Genomic DNA, 20,834 nt, shown 5'->3' on the forward strand with positions numbered 1-20,834 from the left:
TTCCAGGGTAAATAATTCTCTGTTGGTGTGTTGAGAAATAAAAGCCAGTGTATTGAATTAAGATTATGATGTGCTAAAGAGGGGAAAAGCCATTCACATGGTCAGGTTACACCCTCAGCATTCCAGCTGCCACTTTCGGGAAGTGAAAATCCCAGGACGACATTTCAGGACATGGATACAGATGCAAAGTTGTAAGATTTTTCCCATGCCCTGGTGACTGAGCCTGCCTGACATCCCTTGGGAGTTTGGTTTGACTTTAGTTCTTCTCCTCCTCTCTGACCTTCTAGGAGTGGTTGCTGTGGACAAGAACTGCTGCACACCCACCTTCCACATGCAGGAGAGCTGAAGTGGCCAACACTGGGTGAGGTCACAGGTCCCCTCCTCTCCCTGCCCAGGAAACATCCCCCTCCCAGAACCTAGGTCTGCCCAGTCTTCCAGCTGGGGGTGCCTGGATGCTGGCCCCACCAGCCCCCACCCCCAGAAGAGGTGCTGTTGGAATTCCAGCCATGCCAGGACTCCTGAGGAGATAGAGTACCTCCCTTTCCCTGCTGCTCTGGGGATCACACGTTTATGTGCCCTTTGCAAACCTGCAAGAGCTATTTGTTTGTTGCAAATGGCCCCCCAAGATGAAGATGACTTTCCGGGGTTCAGGCATCATTGCCATAATGGCTTTCATTGTTGATCTTTGTGAACCAGCAGACAGATGAGGTTCACATGATACTATAAACAAGACTCACCCTTCCCAGCAGTCCTGAAAAAAGCGTGGTGTAGATGATTCCCTACAATGTCCTTCCTTACAAGGTCCTTGGTTCCCTCTAAAGTGAAACCAAGATGCTCCTCCCACCTATCTTTCCTTGGAAGCCAAGCCCCTTTGTAATCTGTATAAGATTCCCTCCCCAGAGATCCGGGGATCACAGAGACTGGCTTTCTGCTCTGTCCTAGAGAACAAGCTAGACATCCAGGTCAGTGGCTGAAGAGATGATCTCAGGGACTCTTTCTATTATGCATTGATTGGAGGGACCAAGGTGGCTGAGGTTAGCACCAAAGAAAGCTTGCGGTGGACCAATATCAGGATGGAGCATGTGGGCTGCAGGGAACCAAAGGCACTGGGGGAGGGAAGCATTGCTTTTGGGAACACACTGGCATCCCTCTATGATGCTGGTGTTAGGCACTGTGCTGTTGCCCTTGTGTTGGAGGAAAACAGGCCTCGCTCTGTCCGTCATGATCCTGCAGGTCATGTGGTATTTCAGGGATGCCGATCAGCTCATGGCTTATTCAAAAGGATTTTTTAATAAGCCCCTTGAGCACTGGGTATAAATATATTAATTTTTCAAATGTATTTTATTTTTTTGTCTTGTTTTTAAGATTTTATTTATTTATTTATTTATTTATTTGACAGGGATGGATAGAAAGCACAAGCAGAAGGGGCAGCAGAGGGAGAGGGAGAAGCAGGCTCCCCACTGAGCAGGGAGCTGTGTTCGAGACAGGGCTCGATCCCAGGACTCCCAGATCATGACCTAAGCCCAAGGCAGACACTTGACAGACTGAGCCACCCAGGGGCCCCCTCAAATGTATTTTAAATTTTAAAATCTCTAATATTCAGACACAGGACTGCAGGATTTTAGTTCACTATCAGGTCACTACCCAGAGGCAAAGACCCGCCTCTCTGCAGCGAGTGGGAGTTGAATGCTTTCGGACAAGAGTGTATGTAACTGTCACATTCCTTGGAAAATTGCACAGGAGAAGGGGTAGCTTTCTGGCTGACCAAAAGGGAGACTGTGAGCCAGGGAGGCCACAGGTAGGAGCTGGGGTTCTTTCTAAGGCAATGTTTTTTCTCCTCTCTCCTTTTCCCAGCTAGGTTCTTCCAGAGGAGTGAGACCACCATGGCTCAGGAGAGGTTCTTCATCCTCTTTCTACCACTGGTCCTGGTGCTGCTGGTGCTGGGCTATGTCCAGCCTTCTCTGGCCAAGGAAACGCAGGCTGAGAAGTTCCTGCGGCAGCACATGGACCCAGACACCTCCACAGTCACTGCCAGCTACTGCAATAAAATGATGAAGCACCGGAATATCATGGTTGGAGATTGCAAGCTGGTGAACACGTTTATCCACGAGCCTCTGCCAGATGTCCAGGCTGTCTGCTTCCAGGAAAATGTCCCCTGTAAGAACACGAAGCCCAACTGCCACAAAAGCAGTTCCAAAATGCGCATCACCGACTGCCACCTGAAGAAAGAGGCCAAATACCCCAAATGCGAATACGAGACCCAGCAGCTACGGAAATCCATCATCGTGACCTGTGAAGGGAATCCATACGTGCCAGTCCACTTTAACGGTTCTGTGTAGGTCTGCACCTGAGGCCAGAGCAGCCAGATGCACCTGCTTCTCCCCTCCCCCTTCCTGGCTCTGAGAGAAAGAACTCCAGTCAGGGCTCCTGTCCCAAATACACATGCCTTCCTACCCAGGGCTTGCCCCTGTGTGATTTGGGGGATGAGGGGCACCCTCTGTAAACCACTTCCTGGACTATTTCAATAAAACACAGTTGCAACCACCTGGATTTCTGAAGCTGTTGCCATCTGGTACTGTCTGTGTGATTGCATTCCTGCTTGGGTAAGAACTGTAAATCTGGGTAGATTTCGTAAGCATCGAATAGAATCATTACGTGCCTTTGCTCCTGACTTTTGGTTCTCAGTGACCTGAGATCATTCCTTTTCTCAGAGATGCCTTGTCAAATATGAAGTTGTTAATTATGGGCTATTTGAGATGAAAGGGAGCTACAGTCTGGGACTGTCCTGCTGGGTGAGTTGATGGAGGGTGAGCTCAAATACCGAACTCTCTGGCATGGAAGGAAGGACAGGGTGACCTCAAGAAAACCCGGCTCAGACCCTGGCTGGGAGGACATGGGGCTGAAATTATGACCTAAATTTTCCTTTTCTTTTTATTGAGTGAGCTATTACCATATCACAAAAATGGCCATCTCTTAGTTGGAAAGTCAGAACATTCCATTTAGGAGCTAGAAAGGTATGTAAGGATTATTAAATTAAACAAGAATAAGTAGATTTTGAATCATGTATCCACTTTAATGGATTGGGCGTGCCTAGAACGTTGCAGAAAAAAATTCTAATAAGCGATATGGTTGAACAGTAGCCTCTGTTGAAGGCAGGATGGAGATAAATGTGTGTGTTCCACTTGCCATCCCTAAGATAATGTAATCCCCACTTTTACAGAGGAACGGCCTGAATCTCAGAAAGGGTAAGAGACTTGCTCATGGTTGCTGCTTCCTAGTGGCAAAACTGAGACTAGACCCCAGGTCTCCTGGCCTCCAGTCCTTGTTCTTTCTTCACCACAGTGGACTCAGGAAGAAAATCCTGCACTCTCCCTTTTTTTAAGTGCAGTAGAGGAGGGCTCCTGGGTGGCTCAGCCTGTTAAGGGGCTTACTCTTGATTTCAGTGCATATCATGATTTTCAGGTTCGTGGGATGGAGTCCAGTTTGGGCTTTGTGCTCAGCTCAGAGCCTGCCTGGAGTCTTCCTCTCCTCCTCTGCCCCTCCCCTGCCTGTACCTTCTCTCTTTCTCTCTCTTAAATAAATAAGTAAATCTCTAAAAAAGAAGTAAGGTAGAGGAGATTATGGATATGGCATCAAGGAAGTAGGTCTAGGGAGACCTGAGAAACAAGATCAGAAAGGATGGCATAGTAGGGTACTTAGTTCCCTTGGTTCTGTTGACCTCCTGTTCTGAAAAGTTCACTGATCAAATCACTCAGGAGGAGGAGGAAAATCATTTTTTCTCACAGGAAGCATAGCTTCACTTTTCCAGAATTCTACCTTTGTCTCTTGGGCTTTTAGGAATGGCGGGTACAATCCATGGCAGCCTTGATATTTTATTTAAGTTCTGTAGTGTGATGTCCAGAGCTTGTAGTTTTTGCAGCATCCATGCACTCTTGAAACTCCTTCAGCCAGCCTAGACACACAGAAATGTCAAACCATCAATTCTTTCCTCAATACATTTTTTCTCTTTCCTTTCTTTTTCTTTTAAAGATTTTATTTATTTATTTATTTGACAGAGAGAGAGAGAACAAGTAGGGAGAGCGACAGAGGGAGAGGGAGAAGCAGGCTCTCTGATGATCAGGGAGCTGAGGTGGGGCTTGATCCCAGGACCCTGGGATCATGACCTGAGACCTTTAATGTTTGCCTTTGGCTCAGGTCATGATCCCAGGGTTATAGATGGAGCCCCACCTTGGCCTCTCTGCTCAGGGGGGAACCTGCTTCTCCCTCTCCCTCTGCCTGCCTCTCCCCCTGCTTTGTGCTCTCTCGCTCTGACAAATAAATAAATAAAATCTTAAAAAATAGAAAAAAAATAAACACAGTTTGCACCTGGAGATGACAGGTGTGTGAAAAGTGAGAAAACCATTGGAACAGAGGCTAGTTCCTTCTTTCCCATTCTAATTACATTTTGTTAAGGAAACATTGACTACCTAGGAAACAAAGCCCTGACAAACCAGGTAGTTCAGTCTGGATGATATACCCTTCTTAGAGATGAGACTCAGAGGCAGCCTGAATGGGCAGAACTGACCTTAAACCTACCACACTCTGGCTCCCTCTGAGCAGCAGTGCTCAAGGAAGAGCCCTGGAGCTTGGAAGTAGCCCCTCAGGACTCTGCTGCTCCCTGCTATCACCACCCTGTCTGGGCCTCAGGACAATCTCTAGCAAGGGGTCAGTCAGAACTACCTTGTAGTCCGGTATGAGGGTTCAGTGAGGCAATTTTGATAAATTGTCGTACAAATGGGAACTTTCAATCTGCTCCAGAGTATGTTCTAAGTGAATGTAAAAATAAGTTAGCTGTCCATCCTAGTACCTTAGTTTGTCTGCCATATACTAAAATGGCTATTATTTTAACTGTCTCCAGCATTAAAAGACCAATGTCTAATCTAATTGATACTGACCTCTCAGATACCCATTACAAAAAAATAATCATAATCATAATAAAAATATCTACTCAGTTGTGCCCAGAATGTTCACTTTTTCTAGTAACAGCAAATGCATCTGGAAGGGTTTCCTATTGTCAACCCATAGCCCCTGGAACCCACACTCATGCGGGAGCTTCAGAACTTATCTCCAGGGAAGACCGGTAGCACACAGAGGGACTTATGGACAGCATGCGCACTACAGATAAACCCATGGGCCTTCGGGCTGCTGTTTTGCTCCAGTATATTCCTCCTAATTGGTTTATGATAGTAAGAGTTGGCAAAAAAAACCAGAATGTCCTGAACATGGGACTGATTAAAATATGATGCATATCCTTACAACAGAATACTATGCAAATAGAACCAAGTACACTTTTGCTACTGACATGAAATAGGTTCAAAATATATTCTTTTTTTTTAAATATAATTTTTTATTTTTTATAAACATATATTTTTATCCCCAGGGGTACAGGTCTGTGAATCACCAGGTTTACTCAACAAGTCAAAATATATTCTTAATGGGAAAGAGGAAATAGTGTACAACATTGCATATAAAATGTTATTATTTGTGACAGAAAAAGAGGAGAGAAACACATGCACCAGTATACATGTTAATTCACTTTTTAAAGAATGTTTTCTTTATTTACTTGAGAGAGAGCCTGTGAGCAAGGGGGAAAGGACAAAGGTCAAGAAAGAAGCAGACATCCCACTGAGCAGGGAGCCTGACCACTCAAGACCAGGGGCTCCAATCCCAGGACCCCGGGATCATTACCTGAGCTCAAGGCAGACATTTAACCCACTGAGCCTCCCAGGTGCCCTGTCAATAAACTTTTATTTTTATTTATATTTTTGGTAATAATATATTAGTTTATTATTATTTTAAATTTTTTCATTAAAAGTCAACTAATTAACATACAATTATTGTTGGTTTCAGAGGTACAGGTCAGTGACTCATGGGTCTCATATAATCCCCAGTGCTCATTACATCATGTGCCCTCCTTAATGTCCATCACCCAGCTACCCCATCCCTCTACCCCTCTCCCCTCCAGAAACCCTCAGTTTGTTTCCTATCATTAATAGTCTGTATGGTTTGTCCCTCTCTGGTTTCCTCTAGTTTTATTTTTTCCTCTCTTCCCCTATGATCCTCTGCTTTGTGTCTTAAATTCCACAGATCAGTGAGATCATACGATAATTGTCTTTCTCTGAATGACTTCTGTCACTTAGCATAACGTCCTCCAGTTCCACCTAGTTGTTGCAAATGCCAAGATTTCATGTTTCTGACGGCTGAATCATATTCCATCAAATATATTAATCACATTTAATACTTAAATCTGTGTAATAGATAAAGACAGTGAAGGGACATAAAAAACTGAACTGCGTCTGGAAAAGAAACTGGGGCCTAACAAACAACGACCAAAGGAAAACATCCTTTTTACCAGATTTATTTCTCAGTGTTGCATTTACGCTTACCATTTCCATAGATATAAAGGAAAAAGTCAAAGAGACTACCTCACTGCAGCCCCTTCTCGGTCGGTAAGGAAGATCCTGGTAATAGAAATTCCAGGCAATGACGTTAGGAAGAAAACTTATAAGTACCACCACGATGAAACCTTGAGCTGACCCAGACACCCCCACGTGTCACCCCGCAGCAGCCCAGCAGACAGAAGCACACATCCCTGCCTTTCACACAACTAATCACCGTCGTGATGGAGAGTTCGTGGTACAGAGTAGGCGCTCTTTATCTGAAGCCTATTGGCTTACTTTCCTGCAGTGTTCCTCAGTGTCAGCCATTTTGACAATCAGGCCTGTAGTTCTGCAGAAACAATGAAACTAAACCTTAAAAGGAACGTGGAGCCCATCAGGTAGCATTAGTCTCTGAACCACTATTCTGACCACTCACTTGTCAGGTGCCTGACCAGAAAGACCTCAGCAACCACGGAAGAGGGAGTGTTCTAAGAGGCTGAATATGGCTGATATCGTATATGATTCAAGATGCTAATGTTCTTTCAATAACAAGAATTTGGCACCATTACTTTTGCAGTCAGCAAGCATATAAAAGTCTAGAGAAAGAAACAGCCCAAATAGCAGGCCTTCGAACTAATACCCTTGAAGCCAGGAGCAGTTTGGAAAAGACACAGGCATGTTGCAACAGAGGTCCCAAAATGGATGCATCAAATGCCCTGAACTTGCTTTAGGATTGTAGGGCTGCACCAAGGACCAAGCCAATGGCCAGGGTCCATTCACATCACACTGAGCTTCTGACAGAGTTCAGGACAGGCTATTACAGAATATGGCAACTTGGCAAATTCAATCTTTTAAGTTGAAGAAACTTGAGAAAAGACAGGTACAGGAAAGATTTATTGACCTTCTCTGGAAGCAGGTCATTAAACCCTCCTGGGAGAGAGTTTCCTACACCCAGAGGAAAGGAGTGTCATTATCTGCAAAAATGGAGAGACATCTTCCTAAGTTGCCCCCAATTAGTACACTTACCTTGTACCTTTTATTCTAGTGCATCTTTCCACCACTTTCCACTTTTCCTCAAACCTGGCATACATACACTCGGGTTTAACCACTTCTTTAGAGCTTTATTTCCTTGGGAAATAAACCTATGTGAAATAAATGGGAATTCTTTTCTCTTGTTAATCTGTTTGTTGTTTGTTTGTTTGTTTGTTTGTTTGTTTTTTTCATTATACAGTCCCAACTGAGAACATAGAAGGGTAGAAGGAATGGATGTTATTCCTCCACTACACTTGTAAGATTTGGGATAATTTAAGAGAGATAGGGAGGAGAGGTAGATTCTTCCAGTTGTGTCCTCCCCAATATGTCTTGTACTTTACTTCTGGTAGCAGATAGCCATTCAACTGCCTGTTGAATGGCAGTTGAAAAGTAGAAACTTTGTTTCAGGAATCAGGTAGAAGGCCAGTCATAGGAACTTGGACAGTGGGTGAAAATCAGTGTCAGCTAAGAAAAATGGTTCTCCACTAGGAATGGATATGAGATTCACCATGGAGCTCATCAAACACAAACATGCAAAAAAGACCTCCTTCCCAGAGTCTGTTTCAAGAGGCCTGGAATCTAGGCCTTCATAAAAGTCTCTTAGGCACTTCTGATGAAAGGGGCCAGGGTTGGGAACTCAAGTTAGGCACAAGGAAAATCTGATACTGTTTACCTCTGCTAGTGGGATCAGGTGCTATCAGGGTGCTATCCAGTTGTGGGACTGGAGGGGGGGGGCTTGTGGCTGTAGAATAGGATACATGAGGGCTAGGCACACAGACAGCTTGTTTGGCTTGGTTTGGTTTGGTTTGGTTCTAATTAAGTAGCCTTAATTCTTCAGGGCATTTTTAGGTTTACAGAAAAATTGAGTAGAAAAAAATAGAAAATTCTCTTGTGCTTCTCCCTTACCTGCTTTCCTACCCGCACAGCCCACAGTTTTCCTGTTATCAACATGTTCCTTGGGGTGGTCATTTTCCTATAATTGATGAGCCAATGTTAATGATGGCTAACTAAAGTCCACAATTTAATTATGATCAATTCTCTGCATTATGTATTTCTATGGGTTTGGACAGTGCATAATATCATTGTAGGAGAAGAAACCATCTTCCTTAGCTGTCGGAGGCAAGCCCCTGGCCAGGGCGGCCTCCGCCATTAAAAGATGGCACCTGGCTAGTTGCCAGGTTAGGATTGCCTCGTGAGACTAAGGGGAATGCCCAAAGAGGAAGTAAACAGCATTGGTTGCTACCGAAGTTGTTCGTTTAGGTGCACAGCCTGATTCGCTCCCTCCTGTACCCTGCTCACTGATTGGTCATGTAAATGTATATAAGTGTGTAGACTTGTGGAAATAAAGAGAGAGAAGATACATCTGAACTGGAGCTTCTTGTCGTCCATGCGGGATGAGGATGATATTCAGCTCTCTTATGGTTTCTGACTGGGTCTCAAAATTGAACTGACAGAGATAAGTAAGAGTAAAGCATACAAATTCACTTAAACTTTCACATGTACATGGGAACCTCTATAAAGGAATGAAGACCTGAAATAGCGACCAGAGCTGGAAGCTTTTATACCCTTTTGACAAAGACACAATACATTTTGGAGACTTGACAGGATAAAGGGGTTTGGTTTATGGGTAGGAAATGGGGAATGAATAACTAGAAAGAAAAGGGTTAGTATAACAAGGTTAGTTTCCAGATTCCTCTAGTGCCACCTCTGGCTGGTAACATTGTCTCCAGGAAAAGAATTTCCTTCCTTTAGGCAAAAAAGGAGAGCCTTTCCTGCATTTATGGATTCTTAACTGCCTTTAGTACAAAATATTTATTTGTGTCAAAGAGCCATAGTTTGGGTTCACAGAGTCTAGTTTCCTTCAGCATGAACAAAGATAATCTCCTCATGTACTTAGATTTTCTTTGATTCCCTTAAGCAGAGTTTTGTAGTTTTCCTCATATTGATTTTATTCATTTTTTAGTAGATTCATATCTACATATTTCATTTCTTTTTGGTTCGAATGTAAAATTTCTTTTCAAATTTCAACTGTTCATTGCTGGTATCTAAGAAAGCAATTGATTTTTGTATATTAACCTTGTATCTTGTGATTTTGCTCTGAAAAGACATTGTTTTTATCCTGTAGATAAGTAAGACATTAAGAGCAAGAGTGTTCCCCTATTCTATTGATGCTCAAGGAGTACTAATCTGGAAGGGCTGTGTAAAACAGATTGGAAGGAAAAGAGGCTAGAGGCAGGGAGTCCCTGTGAGCTTTTCTGTGAGCCCTCCAAAAAACAAGAAGATTCCAAGTAAGTGTATTACAGCACCAGTGGAAAAGCAAGAACAGACCGAAGAGGCAAATACCCTAAACTGGCCTTTCTCCTTCATGCCTATGGGTCTCTGTTGCCAGACTCCAACTTGTAAATGTACGCAATGTGCAGCAAGGCAAATTCTGAGACACTGGATTTAAAGCAAGGAAAGCTTTGTAGTCTAGAGAGCAGCCCAAGGAGAAAGAAGGGGATCATTCCCAAAGCTGCCTTGCCCTCTTGCCCTGTGGATCTATAAGGGACAACTTACACACATGAAAGGAAGCTAAGGGGTATTCTGACACTTGTTGGGAGGTCCAGGAAAAATCTGGAGATAAGCATTCTTCTGGACAGGGAGGCACAACTTGGGATCTGGGATCAAATACATCAAGATACATGAGAATCCCAGATTCTGGCCCAACAACATACCCATAAATGAATAATTCTTTGGAGTCTGCTGTTACAACTCACAACATTACCAGGTGCCTGGCAGCTATTGTATCAAATTTAACTCAGGTGTTTTCTCCTAAAGAACTGAAAGCATAGAGGTTCAAAACACTGAAGCTTCCTATGGAGAAGGAAGAACCAAACCCATATCAGGAAGTCATCATTTCCTCACAATTTCTTTGAGGAAGTTATCACTTCTTTGTTCCTTTAAGGAGGCTTGGTCTTCCTGCATCTGCAGGGATACTGGCTTTAAACAGTGATTTGGAGGATGTGGGTCTCATCCACACTGTGCACAAGAAGGGCATCTTCCCAGCCCTAGGTTTCCCTTTCCTCTTTCCTAGGGGTCAGAGCCCTTCCTTCCCTGCTGCAGGCAGGCTATGCTGGCATACCTGGCAGAGGAAAAGCAGAAAAAAGTCTCTGAGCCTGGGACTAACCACCTCCTCTGTCCTCAACAGGACCCCCAGCAAGGAGAGCTCATAAGAGGAGAAGCCTGGGGGTTAGGGAGAGTAGAGCCGTGATGATGGCCAGAAGGCCCAGGTTAAATGATGGAGGAGAAATTATCCAGGAGGGAGGAGGGAAGAGGCAAGATTCTGGACCCATAAGCACAGGACAAAGAGAAAAATGGTATCTGCCAGTCAGAGGAAAATTCATCGTAATTCACATACCTCTTCATTGGGCTTCAGGACCTTCATAGAATTGTGAAGCTCATGTTGTAAAGATGATGCTTTAAAAAAATGGACTTAAGAAATCTTTAAAGGAGGCACCTGGGTGGATTAGTGGGTTAAAGCCTCTGCCTTTGGCTCAGGTCATGATCCCAGGGTCCTGGGATTGAGCCCTGCATTGGGCTCTCTGCTCAGCAGGAAGTCGGCTTCCCTTCCTCTCTCTCTGCCTGCCTCTCTGCCTACCTGTGATCTCTGTCTGTCAAATAAATAAATAAAATCTTTTAAAAAATTAAAAAAAAGAAATCTTGAAAGACGCGATGAAGATCTAAATGGTTGTGAATGATAATTTTGCTCTTACTGCTTCTACTACTATCATTCTCTTATTTTCTTCCCTCTTCTCACACAGAAGAGATGATGCTGGATATTCTGGGACCATTTCCTCTCCTCTGGGTGCTACTAGGATCATGGAGGCCATTGCACTTACTGCTAGGCCTCCAAACCTCAAAGGGTTCAAGGGTTTGAAATTCAGCATATAAGAGCAGGTTTTGGCCAATGCAAGACGGAAATGCATGGGGTCAATATTTATACTTAGACTTGTAAACCTTCAGACACCTTTCTGCATGACACCATCCAGAATGCAGGTGCTACCAGTCTTTTGCCCAAGACAGACTGCGAGACTGGCCAAAAACACCGCCACTGGAGTGTGAATTATATTAACATGACTTACTGCTGTCACTCTGGAGGGACAGTGTGACTGCCTCTACAAGGCTACTCTCCAGAACCGGTTCTACCTTGTTAAATGTAACAAGTTTCAGCCAGGTTACCCTCCCAATAGTCTGCTTCCTGTACAGTTAAACAGTATCAGATCACAGCCTCCTGGATACTTTGATTAGATGAAGGTTCCCATTACTTTGCCTTACTCTTGGTGCAGGTTCTCTTGTGCTCCCTTGTGCTTTTTTTTTTTTTTTTTTCCATTGTTGATTCCCATGTTTCCCATAGAAGAAAGAAGGAGGGCAGTGAGAGAATTATGGGGCCATGATGCCAGACCAGAGCTGGGGACAAAAACAAATAGCAACAAAAAGCTCCTTTCTGCTTTGGAGCTTTGTGTGTTTTGAAGAAGGGCAATAGGGAAAGGAGCAAGGAAAGACTCAGGCCCCAATATTTTCAATCTTGGAACTTCTTCCAAGTTTGTTCCATTCTGTTCCCAGCAATAAAATCACTTTCTGCTGCATTGTAATGACCTAGAGTGTGTGTGTTTGGGATGCCTTTCACATCATTGCCAGCCTGGAGCCATCTGGATTGCATTTGCTGACATTCTTAGGAGAACTAGCTGGCCCTTAGGCAACCTTTGGTGTTATTCTGCAACCCAGGGCCTCTGCCCACTTCTCTCACCCCTGTGTCTTTTTGGAACTTTGGAGCAAGAATATTCTCCATTTCATCAAACTCTACTCATGGCTTTTATGTATTTCCCTTGACATCCTGATCTATGTTTCTTTAGAGGTGGCACAGATATTTCATAAATTGTCTGTAGTACTTTCACACACAGGTTCTAACACTGACAACGAATGCATCCTACATCTTTACTGTTGGTTTCCGTATTTCATCAGATAATGTTTTAAATGTCAGTAGTAGTAGGGAGAATAATCCACTGTACCTTAGAATCAATTCTCCCATGATCTATTGCAATGCATGAAAAGAAAGCATAGATGAAGAAAAAAAAAAAAGTAATGGGAAGTTAAAAACAAGCCTGTCTTGCTTAAACACTGAAATATCACAGAGTGATGGTGTTTTTGTAGAAGTAGAAGACATAGAAATTGAGGGACTGGGATTCGGAATTTGGCTGGGATTAAGAAGTTAGGTCCTAGATGTAGGAGAGGAAAAATAATTTTCCCTCTTCCATTCTAGATTTTTAGCTGTTAGTCCCATGCCCCCTCTATAAAGGCAGAGTAACAGGACAAAAACTATTATAATTATGTACATACACAGGGGATCCCCACAAAAATATGAAACTAAAAAGCAGCTGTCCACCAGGGGCTTATGGACCATCCAGGGCTAAGGAAAGGATAGGGATCGAGGGCTTTAAAAGAGGAAAAGGCAATTCAGAAGAAGGCGAGAGGAGGAAATGTTTGTGGAAGGAAATTAGTCCTGTCATGAAGATGACTCTCCCAGATGAAAGCAGTCCCTGACATGGCTCACTTCTTGTACTGGACCCCTTTCTAATATAAATTTCCCCTAGAAAAGTGTAACCTCTACTCTGCTTTGAGAACTTCTCCTGGTCTACACTTTCTCACAATAAACAGCTTAAGATAATTCTTGTGCCAAAAAAGAATATTTGGAGGTGGCCTATTCTGCTACCCCTCATACCTTTCCATTTCCCTGCCAACGACTAGACTCACTGGGTTAACAGTCCAGTGGAAGTCAAAATATTCTGTAGCCTGATCTGTCTTTGAGTAGCAGCCAAACATAATGCCTACCCAAAAGGCCACCTACTGAAGTAGTTACAAGTGTGTCAGTTATCTGTGCTGCACAATGGCTCTTTCCAAACCAAGGGATTCCTTTAACAGCTGTGCTAGTCAGACTCACTTTCCTTTATGCCACATCTTTACATCAGGTCTTAGAAACAAAGACAGAAATATGAAGTTTTGGGTTTCAGGAGCCTGGATTCCAAGGGTACTAATTACTCAAGGCCCCTCTCAGTGGGAAGATATAAGAAAGCCAGGACAACCTGGCACTTGACAAAATGTGTACCCATTGGGGAACTTCTCTCATGGGACTTGAGTCCTCCAATTTAGAACAGGTTTCGATAGTATTAATCTTAAGCAGCATGGCATTTACATTGCATAGTTTCAAAGTATTCAAGCCAAGTGCAGGGGGCATGGACACAAGGATGTGTGTTCACATTTGGTAGGAACCGGTGTAGGAACATGTAGCATCATCCTCAGGGAAAAGGGTGCATTGACCTGAGCAGTAATCACAATGGATTTACATGTTGTATAAACATTACCTTGGAGATTCTTGGAGATTCTTGGAGAAAGTAAGATTCTTGGAGAAAGTAACCTAGCAAAAGGCTGAATTTCCTGTCACCCAACCACTCAGTTACTCTACCTTATTCAACTATTTCTCAACAATCATTATTTATACATTATAGAACACACAAATTGAAGAAATTGTGGGAGGGAATAAGAATGAAGATAACTTGGGGAAAATCTTTTATGCCCAGAGGCACTTGTTCTAAATTAACAGACCAGACCAGGGTAGACTTTCTCTCAGATTTGTGTTATTCTCTGCATGCAATCAGATATTGTGGGAGAGTCAAGATAACTGACTAAATCAGATATTCATTTAGGTATATTCCTAAGTCAGTTTCAATGACCTGACAGTCATTATAGGAATGACTCAGAAGTAGCAAACCTTAGAAATGAACTTAGCAAATATTCCAGAAGCTCTCAACTCTGGTTTCATATGAAGTTCATCTGGGAGCTTTATAAAAAAACAAAATCAATGACTGGATTCCTGTGAGAAAGTAGAAAATATATGTTGATTTCTGTCTTTGATTCCTGGCACAGGGCTCTTGAAACCCTTGTAAATTCCTAAGTGATAAGAGCACTGGGAACATCTTTTCTTATAAGAAAGAGAACCCTGTGTGGTCCCAGGATCCTGGGATCGAGCCCCGCATAGGGCTCTCTGCTCAGTGGGGAGCCTGCTTCCTCCTCTCTCTGTCTTTGCCTGTCTCTCTACTTGTCTGTCAAATAAGTAAATAAAATCTTTATAAAAAAAAAGAAAGAAAGAAAGAAAGAGAACCCTGGCAGCCACCGTGGAGGTCTCTGGATGGGGGCTGATCACCAGAAAGATGGAACCATGATGAAAAGCTTGGTAATTTTGGCCTCACCCCCAACCTCAAGAGAGAGGAGAGCAGCTGGAAATGGAGGTAATAATTGCCCTACCTGTGTGAGGTAGCCTTTATAAAAAAAAAAAAAAAAAGTTCAGGGAAGGGGAACTAATGGGTTGGAAACACATCTATGATGTGAGAAACAAAAGTGAAAGAAGAACTAAATTTCCTTACTACCTGCAGCCCATGACAAGCCCTTGACACAGGCCGAGTGACACTCCTCTAAGATCTCAGCTGCATCAATGTTACTACTTTGCCAAGGACAAACGGCAATCTTAGCCTGATCTTTAGGATCCTGTAAGTCTACTATAACATATAAGTCCTTTGGGAACTTTCATTATCTCTACTCCTTCACAAGATATATGATAACATGATCCCCAACCATATGGCCCACTTACATAAATCTGAAGTCCTCATGACTGATGTTTCACTAGACAGTAGTAAATGACCCCTTCCTATCAATAGCTAGCCCCTTCAAGGTCCTGGAATCCTTCCTGCCCAATTATTTAGAGATTTACCTATCCCTAAAGTCCTCTGAACTTGGAACTATATAATGGGCCACTCCTCATCACCTGAGTGCAGCTCTATCTGCCCTCAGGTCCTGCCTCCCCTGCTTTAATAAAACCATCTTTTTGCACCAAAGACATCTCAAGAATTTGTTCTTGGTCATTGGCTTTGAGGCCTAACATCCTTCCTACATCATCTACACTGGGAGGGTGATGCATGCCAACTCCATTAGGACAGAAGCACAATCATTAGGGACCCTCCCATACCTTACCCAACATAACTCTTTATCTGGCAGTGCATCTCTCTCCTTGTCATATCCCTTCAAAAACTGGGAAAGCATATGTGTTTCCTTGAGTTCTGTGAGTGGTTCTAGCAAATCAATCCAACAAGGGGAAAGCTGAGACTTATAGCCAGGCCATCAGGAGACTTGCAACTGACATCTGGATTGGGTGAGCCTTGGGGAATGAATCCCTAATCTGGGGGAACTGACACTATCTCCAGGGCGGAGGTATCAGAATTGAGTTAAATTGTTGAACATCCAGCTGGTGCCCCAGAATTGGCTGTTGTAGGAAACCACCTCCCCCTCCACACACACACCCACTGCATATCTGAGGTCAGAGGTGCTGTGAGTGTTGTAGCAGTGTGACAGTAAAGGAGAGACACAGAAGTTGTTTGTCCCATTAAATGAATTTGATGAACACTTAATAAACAACCAAATGAATTTCTGAGGATGAGGCCTGGCTTGATGGAATATTTTAAAGGTCCATGCCTGACTGTAATGGGCAGTCTGATTCAGGAACTACTGTCCATCTAGAGGTAGGACTACCAGGCAAGGGGGAGGGGAGGAGAGAAAGAGAGGGGAAGAGAGACACCACATGTAACCCCCTAATATGAAATAGTTCTTGTCTGGCCCTGTATAGAAAAGGTCTGCTACTTCTGGTCAACAAAACTATTCCATGGATGTTGTCTTCTGGCTGTGGCTGAATTTAGTAGGAGGGAAGACATCCAGCAGGCTGAGAATTTGTAACTAATGCCTCAGGAAATCATGGACTCAGGACTGGAAAAATATTTGGCCTCTTGGTGTCTCTCATCAGTGTTCTTTTCTATGCATTCCCTCAGTCTCTAGGTAGCAAATTCATTTCCTCGACCCTTCTGTTTCACGTGGTGAGCCCATGTTCATCTCACTTTCTACTTCTCCCTTAAATATAATTTCCTGCTGAAGGATGTCTGGTTGACCCACCTCTGTCAGTCAGTCATCACTCAGACAGAGTGGCACAAATGTGTCTTCTGGAGCCTTCTTCTGTGGGCCATGGAAGAGATAGGATTAGAGCTGGAACTGCCCTTACACAGAAAAGTGGAGTCTCTGGAGTCTTGGCCCACATGTCAGGGATGCCCACCCACACACTTTGCAACACTTTAGAAGTTCTCACCTTTTAACTTTTCATTTAATTTTTTAAAGCAAACTCTAGTGAACTTGAGGCTCAAAACCATGACCCTGAGATGAACCGTCTCATGCTGTTCAGACTGAGCCAACCAGGCACCCCACTTTAAGGTGCTCCTTAAGTCTACCTGTAGTGGTATGAAGTCACTTCCAAGGAATAGAATCAAAGTGACTTCTCACATTATTTCCAAGGCCAAGTCATAAATAGTGATACAGCTTCTGCTTGGTTCTCCCTTTCTGTCTTGGGATGCAATCACCATGTTCTCAAGAAACCTATGCAACCCAGAGAGGCCATGCATAGATGCTCCAGCCACCTAAGACCTAGGCCACCTAAGGTCTCAGCCAACATCAATCACTCATCCTGTGGGTGATTGAGACTATAGATGATTCCAGCTCTTAACCTTTCAGTCTTCTAGCTGTGGCTTCCGTTGTTGGAACAGAGACAAGGGGCCCTCACCATGGCCTATCTGAAGTCCTGACCCATTTAAATTTGTCACTTATTTTTAACAACGACAACAACAACAAAACCAAAGCAGGGATATTTGTCCCACAAAGCTTTTAAGGGAAATATTGACCAATATAGCAGCCCATGGCCCCAGTTTTTACCCAAACGTGGGGATGTTCTTTCTTCCCTTCCTGCAGTCATGTTGTGTAGCACCCTCCAAATAACAGTTTACCAACAACAGTTGGTAAGCTCACAGTAAGCTAGAGTGCAGGGCAGGCTGCCAATTCCTGTCCCGAACTCCACTAATGCTGTGTTCCAGCTACAGTTTTAATCAAACCAGCTCACCATGAGGGAGTCCCAAAGTGTTCACTCCTAAGGACAAAGGAAAGTAGGGGAGTATGTTAATTGTTTTATTCTTAGTATGATTGAACTGAAACCCATACTTGATTCAGAGTTCCTTAGTTTTTACCAACATCCTTTTTCTGTGCCAGGGTTCCATCCAGGACACACTTGGCATTTCATTACCTGTCTCCTTAGGCTCCTCCTGACTATGACAGTCTCTCAGACTATCCTTGTTTTCGAAGACCACGACAGTTCTCTAGAGAACTGCTCAGGTATTTGGCCAAATGTAATGGTATAGTCTGAAACCAATTTTTCTTCAAAGTAGTTATTAATTGGTAGCCCCAGGCTTTCAGAATTCTCCCATTGCAGGCAAGGGAGAGGAGTTGACTCTTGCCCAAGGAACACCTGTGGTAGGAATAAAAAGGGAAACTCCTTGGAAGTGGAGCTTAAGGTCAGTCAGTACATACTTCATCGAGGGAAGTGATAGCGCCACTAGGGTAGAAAAACTCGCTCTTGAGAGCAAAAACATGTTATTTTATTGCACTTACTTATTTATTTTTCACACTGACCAGTTTTTAACATGCAGCTTTCCAAGCAGAGAGGATGGGGCCTGGAAGGTGCACTGGTACCAGGGTCTCTGCACAGACCCAACTCCCGGGGCAGAAGGTTCATCATGCCACATCTTCCTGCTGTCCTGCCAAGCACAGAGCAGTGTGGCTGTCTGGGTCCAGCTGGGTCAGCCCACAGCGACATCAGGCTGGTGCTTGACAGCTTTGCCCACGTGGGCACCCCCTCCCACTGCTGCTTCTGGACACCAGAAGTCTCTTGGGGATGGGGTGTGGGACTGCCAGTGCTCCTGACACCAAGGAGCACCCTGTAGGAATGGGCCTGGGCACCTGCCTTCCCCTGGGGGCCTGGTGGAAAGTGCATCCAGGAAAGGTCTGGGATCCCACTATGAAGATGTGTTGGGGGGTGGGGGAATTTGGGCGGGGGTCCTGGACACCTGGGTGGGAAAGCAAGCTGGAGAAGCTGCTGTAGGTCTGGACTCAGGCATGCCCTCCTCCTGGGGGGCACTTGCTGTGGTACCCCAGGAGAGGCCTTCATTCCCACAGCAAGGGAGTTGCAGTTGCTCCACATCTTTGATGGCTTGGGCTATGGTCAGTAGTTTTCATTTTGACCATTAGAGTAAGTGTATAATGGTTCTAATTTGCATTTCCTTAATGAACAATGATATTGAACACTTGGATATTTTGATTTCTTATTACTAAATTTTGAGTTTTGAACTCAAAATGGGTGAAAGACCCACACATGAGACAAGAATTTATCAAAATCCTAGAGAAGAACACAGGCAGCAACTGTTCAGTCTCAGGGGCAACAACTGCTTACTGGACATGTCTTCAAAGGCTATGGAAACAAAACCAAAAATGAATTCTTGGTACTTCATCAAGATAAAGAGCTTTTCCACAACAAAGAAAACTGTCAACAAAACTAAGACAACTGATAGAATGGGAGAAGATATTTGCAAATGACATATCAGATAAAGGGATAGTATCCAAACTCTATAAGGAATTTATCAAATTCAAAATCCAAAGAATAAATAATCAAATCAAGAAACGGGCAGAAGACATGAACAGACATTTCTGCAGAGAACACATCCAAATGTCAACAGACACATGACAAACTACTTAACATCACTTGGCATCTGGGAAATACAATCAAAACCACAATGAGATTGTGTTTCACCAGTCAGAATGGCTAAAATTAACAAGTCAGGAAACAACAAATGTTGGCAATGATGCAGAGAAACTCTTACACTGCTGGCAGAAATGCAAGTTGATAAAGCCACTCTGGAAAACAGTATGGAGCTTCCTCAAACATTAAAAATAGAGCCATCCTATGACCCAGCATTTGCACTACTAAGAGCTTACCCCAAAAATACAAATATAGTGTTTTGAAGGAGCACCTGTACCTCAATGTTTAGAGCAGCAATGTCCACATAGTTAAACTATGGAAAGAGCCCAGATGTCCATGGGCAAGTGAATGGATAAAGAAGATGTGGTATGGATACATAATGGCCTAATAGTCAGCCATCACCAAAAAAAAAAAAAAAGAAACCTTGCCCTTTGCAATGACATGGATAGAACTAGAGGGTATTATGCTAAGTGAAGGAAGTCATTCAGAGAAAGATAATTATCATATGATTTCACTCATATGTGCAATTTTGAAACAAAACAGGGGAACATAGAGGAAAGGAGGCACAAAGAAAACAGGATGAACTCAAAGAGGGAAACAAATCCTAAAAGACTCTTAATCATAAGAAACAAACTGAGGTGGGGGTGCACCTGAGTGGCTCAGTGGGTTAAGCCTCTGCCTTTGGCTCAGGTCATGATCCCAGGGTCCTGGATCAAGCCCCACATCAGGCTCCATGCTCAGCGGGGAGCCTGTTTTCCCCTCTTTCTCTACATGCCTACTTGTGGTCTCTATCGGTCAAATAAAGAAAAGAAAAGAAAAGAAAAGAAACAAAATGAGCATTTCTGGAGGGGAGGGTGGGGAATGGGTTAACTGAGTGATGGACATTAAGGAGGGTATGTGATATAATGAGCACTGGGTGTTATATACAGCCAATGAGTCACTGAACTCCACCTATGAAACTAATAAGACACTATATGATAATTAATTGAATTTAAAATAAAATAAATTTAAGTTAAAAATAAAATATTGAGGACAACAAGATGGCAGGGAAGTATGAGAGGCACCAATTCAACCTATACCCTAAAGTGAGCTGTTTACCTACCAAAGAACTCTGATCACTCATGAAACCAGCCTGGTATTAGAATTATACACTTCAGGATCTCTGTGGGGCCAGAAGATGCCAGTGGGCAGGTAAAGTGGAGTGGGAACATCGGACTGATATCAGAAGATAAACAAAAGTGGTAGGGAGCCTCCAGAAGTGACCCGTTGGAAAGTAATATCCCAATATGAGAGTGCCCTGCAATTGGGGATCAGCATTAACTTGGAGTCTTGTTGAAAACACTCAAAAAAAGCAAAGGATTGTGGGGTAAAATTGTGGGAATCTGGGCAGTTAGGGACAGGGGTTTAAGTCTCTGACTCATGACAACCACCCCTGGTACTGAGCCAGAGAGAGTGCTGCGAAGATGCCAGGTCTTGGTCCCTGAACTGACAGCATGACAGCACGCCTGAGAGCTTTTGGGTGGCAGCTCCTGTAAGGGTGAGGGAGACTCACCAGCCAGCAGAAACAGCCTTTTGCATTCTCCACATGTGAACCGCACTACCAGAGTCTGAGTCTCGCCCCACACCCTCGCCTGAGAGAGGTGCATGCAGGTGCCAGCTGGTGCTCTCTCAGA

At 43.7% G+C, this 20,834-nt stretch overlaps 1 protein-coding gene and 1 pseudogene across 2 annotated transcripts in view; both read left to right on the forward strand.

Moving 5' to 3' along the window:
- Positions 1 to 20,834, forward strand: part of LOC309867787 (uncharacterized protein) — a 51,818-nt gene that overhangs the window by 11,716 nt on the left and 19,268 nt on the right. The gene's annotated exons all lie outside the window — the stretch shown is intronic.
- Positions 914 to 2,544, forward strand: LOC309867790 (ribonuclease pancreatic pseudogene; annotated as a pseudogene). The gene is made up of 2 exons (XR_014316707.1): positions 914 to 962; positions 1,855 to 2,544. The product of XR_014316707.1 is annotated as a ribonuclease pancreatic pseudogene (transcript).

This window comes from Mustela nivalis (genome assembly GCF_964662115.1).
Source record: "Mustela nivalis genome assembly, chromosome: 6".
NCBI classification, from domain to species: Eukaryota; Metazoa; Chordata; class Mammalia; order Carnivora; family Mustelidae; genus Mustela; species Mustela nivalis.